Here is a 7,500-nt window from a genome sequence, read left to right on the forward strand (position 1 = left end):
TCCTATTTTGTAGCCTTCCGAAGTTCGATCAAAAAATCGGCCATTTTTGAAAAATTTCCTTTGGTCCCCCCTTTGCTATTTTGCGAAAAATGGCCATTTTCGACACTTTTGCGAAAAATGTTATTTCTCTTCTAATAGGTCTTTTTTCATGCGGTTTTTTGCATAGCGCAAATCTAGGATAGTTTAGCTTTCAATCCATACTAATTAGGCTATCAGGCGACTTGTATTTCCTATTTTTTAGCCTTCCGAAGTTCGATCAAAAAATCGGCCATTTTTGAAAATTTTCCTTTGGTCCCCCCTTTGCTATTTTGCGAAAAATGGCCATTTTCGACACTTTTGCGAAAAATGTTATTTCTCTTCTAATAGGTCTTTTTTCATGCGGTTTTTTGCATAGCGCAAATCTAGGATAGTTTAGCTTTCAATCCATACTAATTAGGCTATCAGGCGACTTGTATTTCCTATTTTTTTAGCCTTCCGAAGTTCGATCAAAAAATCGGCCATTTTTGAAAATTTTCCTTTGGTCCCCCCTTGCTATTTTGCGAAAAATGGCCATTTTCGACACTTTTGCGAAAAATGTTATTTCTCTTCTAATAGGTCTTTTTTCATGCGGTTTTTTGCATAGCGCAAATCTAGGATAGTTTAGCTTTCAATCCATACTAATTAGGCTATCAGGCGACTTGTATTTCCTATTTTTTTAGCCTTCCGAAGTTCGATCAAAAAATCGGCCATTTTTGAAAAATTTCCTTTGGTCCCCCCTTTGCTATTTTGCGAAAAATGGCCATTTTCGACACTTTTGCGAAAAATGTTATTTCTCTTCTAATAGGTCTTTTTTCATGCGGTTTTTTGCATAGCGCAAATCTAGGATAGTTTAGCTTTCAATCCATACTAATTAGGCTATCAGGCGACTTGTATTTCCTATTTTTTTAGCCTTCCGAAGTTCGATCAAAAAATCGGCCATTTTTGAAAATTTTCCTTTGGTCCCCCCTTTGCTATTTTGCGAAAAATGGCCATTTTCGACACTTTTGCGAAAAATGTTATTTCTCTTCTAATAGGTCTTTTTTCATGCGGTTTTTTGCATAGCGCAAATCTAGGATAGTTTAGCTTTCAATCCATACTAATTAGGCTATCAGGCGACTTGTATTTCCTATTTTTTTAGCCTTCCGAAGTTCGATCAAAAAATCGGCCATTTTTGAAAATTTTCCTTTGGTCCCCCCTTTGCTATTTTGCGAAAAATGGCCATTTTCGACACTTTTGCGAAAAATGTTATTTCTCTTCTAATAGGTCTTTTTTCATGCGGTTTTTTGCATAGCGCAAATCTAGGATAGTTTAGCTTTCAATCCATACTAATTAGGCTATCAGGCGACTTGTATTTCCTATTTTTTTAGCCTTCCGAAGTTCGATCAAAAAATCGGCCATTTTTGAAAATTTTCCTTTGGTCCCCCCTTTGCTATTTTGCGAAAAATGGCCATTTTCGACACTTTTGCGAAAAATGTTATTTCTCTTCTAATAGGTCTTTTTTCATGCGGTTTTTTGCATAGCGCAAATCTAGGATAGTTTAGCTTTCAATCCATACTAATTAGGCTATCAGGCGACTTGTATTTCCTATTTTTTTAGCCTTCCGAAGTTCGATCAAAAAATCGGCCATTTTTGAAAATTTTCCTTTGGTCCCCCTTTGCTATTTTGCGAAAAATGGCCATTTTCGACACTTTTGCGAAAAATGTTATTTCTCTTCTAATAGGTCTTTTTTCATGCGGTTTTTTGCATAGCGCAAATCTAGGATAGTTTAGCTTTCAATCCATACTAATTAGGCTATCAGGCGACTTGTATTTCCTATTTTTTTAGCCTTCCGAAGTTCGATCAAAAAATCGGCCATTTTTGAAAATTTTCCTTTGGTCCCCCCTTGCTACTTTGCGAAAAATGGCCATTTTCGACACTTTTGCGAAAAATGTTATTTCTCTTCTAATAGGTCTTTTTTCATGCGGTTTTTTGCATAGCGCAAATCTAGGATAGTTTAGCTTTCAATCCATACTAATTAGGCTATCAGGCGACTTGTATTTCCTATTTTTTAGCCTTCCGAAGTTCGATCAAAAAATCGGCCATTTTTGAAAATTTTCCTTTGGTCCCCCCTTTGCTACTTTGCGAAAAATGGCCATTTTCGACACTTTTGCGAAAAATGTTATTTCTCTTCTAATAGGTCTTTTTTCATGCGGTTTTTTGCATAGCGCAAATCTAGGATAGTTTAGCTTTCAATCCATACTAATTAGGCTATCAGGCGACTTGTATTTCCTATTTTTTTAGCCTTCCGAAGTTCGATCAAAAAATCGGCCATTTTTGAAAATTTTCCTTTGGTCCCCCCTTTGCTATTTTGCGAAAAATGGCCATTTTCGACACTTTTGCGAAAAATGTTATTTCTCTTCTAATAGGTCTTTTTTCATGCGGTTTTTTGCATAGCGCAAATCTAGGATAGTTTAGCTTTCAATCCATACTAATTAGGCTATCAGGCGACTTGTATTTCCTATTTTTTTAGCCTTCCGAAGTTCGATCAAAAAATCGGCCATTTTTGAAAATTTTCCTTTGGTCCCCCTTTGCTATTTTGCGAAAAATGGCCATTTTCGACACTTTTGCGAAAAATGTTATTTCTCTTCTAATAGGTCTTTTTTCATGCGGTTTTTTGCATAGCGCAAATCTAGGATAGTTTAGCTTTCAATCCATACTAATTAGGCTATCAGGCGACTTGTATTTCCTATTTTTTTAGCCTTCCGAAGTTCGATCAAAAAATCGGCCATTTTTGAAAATTTCCTTTGGTCCCCCCTTTGCTATTTTGCGAAAAATGGCCATTTTCGACACTTTTGCGAAAAATGTTATTTCTCTTCTAATAGGTCTTTTTTCATGCGGTTTTTTGCATAGCGCAAATCTAGGATAGTTTAGCTTTCAATCCATACTAATTAGGCTATCAGGCGACTTGTATTTCCTATTTTTTTAGCCTTCCGAAGTTCGATCAAAAAATCGGCCATTTTTGAAAAATTTCCTTTGGTCCCCCCTTTGCTATTTTGCGAAAAATGGCCATTTTCGACACTTTTGCGAAAAATGTTATTTCTCTTCTAATAGGTCTTTTTTCATGCGGTTTTTTGCATAGCGCAAATCTAGGATAGTTTAGCTTTCAATCCATACTAATTAGGCTATCAGGCGACTTGTATTTCCTATTTTTTTAGCCTTCCGAAGTTCGATCAAAAAATCGGCCATTTTTGAAAATTTTCCTTTGGTCCCCCCTTTGCTATTTTGCGAAAAATGGCCATTTTCGACACTTTTGCGAAAAATGTTATTTCTCTTCTAATAGGTCTTTTTTCATGCGGTTTTTTGCATAGCGCAAATCTAGGATAGTTTAGCTTTCAATCCATACTAATTAGGCTATCAGGCGACTTGTATTTCCTATTTTTTTAGCCTTCCGAAGTTCGATCAAAAAATCGGCCATTTTTGAAAATTTTCCTTTGGTCCCCCCTTTGCTATTTTGCGAAAAATGGCCATTTTCGACACTTTTGCGAAAAATGTTATTTCTCTTCTAATAGGTCTTTTTTCATGCGGTTTTTTGCATAGCGCAAATCTAGGATAGTTTAGCTTTCAATCCATACTAATTAGGCTATCAGGCGACTTGTATTTCCTATTTTTTTAGCCTTCCGAAGTTCGATCAAAAAATCGGCCATTTTTGAAAATTTTCCTTTGGTCCCCCCTTTGCTATTTTGCGAAAAATGGCCATTTTCGACACTTTTGCGAAAAATGTTATTTCTCTTCTAATAGGTCTTTTTTCATGCGGTTTTTTGCATAGCGCAAATCTAGGATAGTTTAGCTTTCAATCCATACTAATTAGGCTATCAGGCGACTTGTATTTCCTATTTTTTTAGCCTTCCGAAGTTCGATCAAAAAATCGGCCATTTTTGAAAATTTTCCTTTGGTCCCCCCTTTGCTATTTTGCGAAAAATGGCCATTTTCGACACTTTTGCGAAAAATGTTATTTCTCTTCTAATAGGTCTTTTTTCATGCGGTTTTTTGCATAGCGCAAATCTAGGATAGTTTAGCTTTCAATCCATACTAATTAGGCTATCAGGCGACTTGTATTTCCTATTTTTTTAGCCTTCCGAAGTTCGATCAAAAAATCGGCCATTTTTGAAAATTTTCCTTTGGTCCCCCTTTGCTATTTTGCGAAAAATGGCCATTTTCGACACTTTTGCGAAAAATGTTATTTCTCTTCTAATAGGTCTTTTTTCATGCGGTTTTTTGCATAGCGCAAATCTAGGATAGTTTAGCTTTCAATCCATACTAATTAGGCTATCAGGCGACTTGTATTTCCTATTTTTTTAGCCTTCCGAAGTTCGATCAAAAAATCGGCCATTTTTGAAAATTTTCCTTTGGTCCCCCCTTTGCTATTTTGCGAAAAATGGCCATTTTCGACACTTTTGCGAAAAATGTTATTTCTCTTCTAATAGGTCTTTTTTCATGCGGTTTTTTGCATAGCGCAAATCTAGGATAGTTTAGCTTTCAATCCATACTAATTAGGCTATCAGGCGACTTGTATTTCCTATTTTTTTAGCCTTCCGAAGTTCGATCAAAAAATCGGCCATTTTTGAAAATTTTCCTTTGGTCCCCCCTTTGCTATTTTGCGAAAAATGGCCATTTTCGACACTTTTGCGAAAAATGTTATTTCTCTTCTAATAGGTCTTTTTTCATGCGGTTTTTTGCATAGCGCAAATCTAGGATAGTTTAGCTTTCAATCCATACTAATTAGGCTATCAGGCGACTTGTATTTCCTATTTTTTTAGCCTTCCGAAGTTCGATCAAAAAATCGGCCATTTTTGAAAATTTTCCTTTGGTCCCCCTTTGCTATTTTGCGAAAAATGGCCATTTTCGACACTTTTGCGAAAAATGTTATTTCTCTTCTTATTTGTCTTTTTTCATGCGGTTTTTTGCATAGCGCAAATCTAGGATAGTTTAGCTTTCAATCCATACTAATTAGGCTATCAGGCGACTTGTATTTCCTATTTTTTTAGCCTTCCGAAGTTCGATCAAAAAATCGGCCATTTTTGAAAATTTTCCTTTGGTCCCCCTTTGCTATTTTGCGAAAAATGGCCATTTTCGACACTTTTGCGAAAAATGTTATTTCTCTTCTAATAGGTCTTTTTTCATGCGGTTTTTTGCATAGCGCAAATCTAGGATAGTTTAGCTTTCAATCCATACTAATTAGGCTATCAGGCGACTTGTATTTCCTATTTTTTTAGCCTTCCGAAGTTCGATCAAAAAATCGGCCATTTTTGAAAATTTTCCTTTGGTCCCCCCTTTGCTATTTTGCGAAAAATGGCCATTTTCGACACTTTTGCGAAAAATGTTATTTCTCTTCTAATAGGTCTTTTTTCATGCGGTTTTTTGCATAGCGCAAATCTAGGATAGTTTAGCTTTCAATCCATACTAATTAGGCTATCAGGCGACTTGTATTTCCTATTTTTTTAGCCTTCCGAAGTTCGATCAAAAAATCGGCCATTTTTGAAAATTTTCCTTTGGTCCCCCCTTTGCTATTTTGCGAAAAATGGCCATTTTCGACACTTTTGCGAAAAATGTTATTTCTCTTCTAATAGGTCTTTTTTCATGCGGTTTTTTGCATAGCGCAAATCTAGGATAGTTTAGCTTTCAATCCATACTAATTAGGCTATCAGGCGACTTGTATTTCCTATTTTTTTAGCCTTCCGAAGTTCGATCAAAAAATCGGCCATTTTTGAAAATTTTCCTTTGGTCCCCCCTTTGCTATTTTGCGAAAAATGGCCATTTTCGACACTTTTGCGAAAAATGTTATTTCTCTTCTAATAGGTCTTTTTTCATGCGGTTTTTTGCATAGCGCAAATCTAGGATAGTTTAGCTTTCAATCCATACTAATTAGGCTATCAGGCGACTTGTATTTCCTATTTTTTTAGCCTTCCGAAGTTCGATCAAAAAATCGGCCATTTTTGAAAATTTTCCTTTGGTCCCCCCTTTGCTATTTTGCGAAAAATGGCCATTTTCGACACTTTTGCGAAAAATGTTATTTCTCTTCTAATAGGTCTTTTTTCATGCGGTTTTTTGCATAGCGCAAATCTAGGATAGTTTAGCTTTCAATCCATACTAATTAGGCTATCAGGCGACTTGTATTTCCTATTTTTTTAGCCTTCCGAAGTTCGATCAAAAAATCGGCCATTTTTGAAAATTTTCCTTTGGTCCCCCCTTTGCTATTTTGCGAAAAATGGCCATTTTCGACACTTTTGCGAAAAATGTTATTTCTCTTCTAATAGGTCTTTTTTCATGCGGTTTTTTGCATAGCGCAAATCTAGGATAGTTTAGCTTTCAATCCATACTAATTAGGCTATCAGGCGACTTGTATTTCCTATTTTTTTAGCCTTCCGAAGTTCGATCAAAAAATCGGCCATTTTTGAAAATTTTCCTTTGGTCCCCCCTTTGCTATTTTGCGAAAAATGGCCATTTTCGACACTTTTGCGAAAAATGTTATTTCTCTTCTAATAGGTCTTTTTTCATGCGGTTTTTTGCATAGCGCAAATCTAGGATAGTTTAGCTTTCAATCCATACTAATTAGGCTATCAGGCGACTTGTATTTCCTATTTTTTTAGCCTTCCGAAGTTCGATCAAAAAATCGGCCATTTTTGAAAATTTTCCTTTGGTCCCCCCTTTGCTATTTTGCGAAAAATGGCCATTTTCGACACTTTTGCGAAAAATGTTATTTCTCTTCTAATAGGTCTTTTTTCATGCGGTTTTTTGCATAGCGCAAATCTAGGATAGTTTAGCTTTCAATCCATACTAATTAGGCTATCAGGCGACTTGTATTTCCTATTTTTTAGCCTTCCGAAGTTCGATCAAAAAATCGGCCATTTTTGAAAATTTTCCTTTGGTCCCCCCTTTGCTATTTTGCGAAAAATGGCCATTTTCGACACTTTTGCGAAAAATGTTATTTCTCTTCTAATAGGTCTTTTTTCATGCGGTTTTTTGCATAGCGCAAATCTAGGATAGTTTAGCTTTCAATCCATACTAATTAGGCTATCAGGCGACTTGTATTTCCTATTTTTTTAGCCTTCCGAAGTTCGATCAAAAAATCGGCCATTTTTGAAAATTTTCCTTTGGTCCCCCCTTTGCTATTTTGCGAAAAATGGCCATTTTCGACACTTTTGCGAAAAATGTTATTTCTCTTCTAATAGGTCTTTTTTCATGCGGTTTTTTGCATAGCGCAAATCTAGGATAGTTTAGCTTTCAATCCATACTAATTAGGCTATCAGGCGACTTGTATTTCCTATTTTTTTAGCCTTCCGAAGTTCGATCAAAAAATCGGCCATTTTTGAAAATTTTCCTTTGGTCCCCCCTTTGCTATTTTGCGAAAAATGGCCATTTTCGACACTTTTGCGAAAAATGTTATTTCTCTTCTAATAGGTCTTTTTTCATGCGGTTTTTTGCATAGCGCAAATCTAGGATAGT

Source organism: Montipora capricornis, chromosome 6 (genome assembly GCF_036669925.1).
Source record: "Montipora capricornis isolate CH-2021 chromosome 6, ASM3666992v2, whole genome shotgun sequence".
Lineage (NCBI taxonomy): Eukaryota > Metazoa > Cnidaria > Anthozoa > Scleractinia > Acroporidae > Montipora > Montipora capricornis.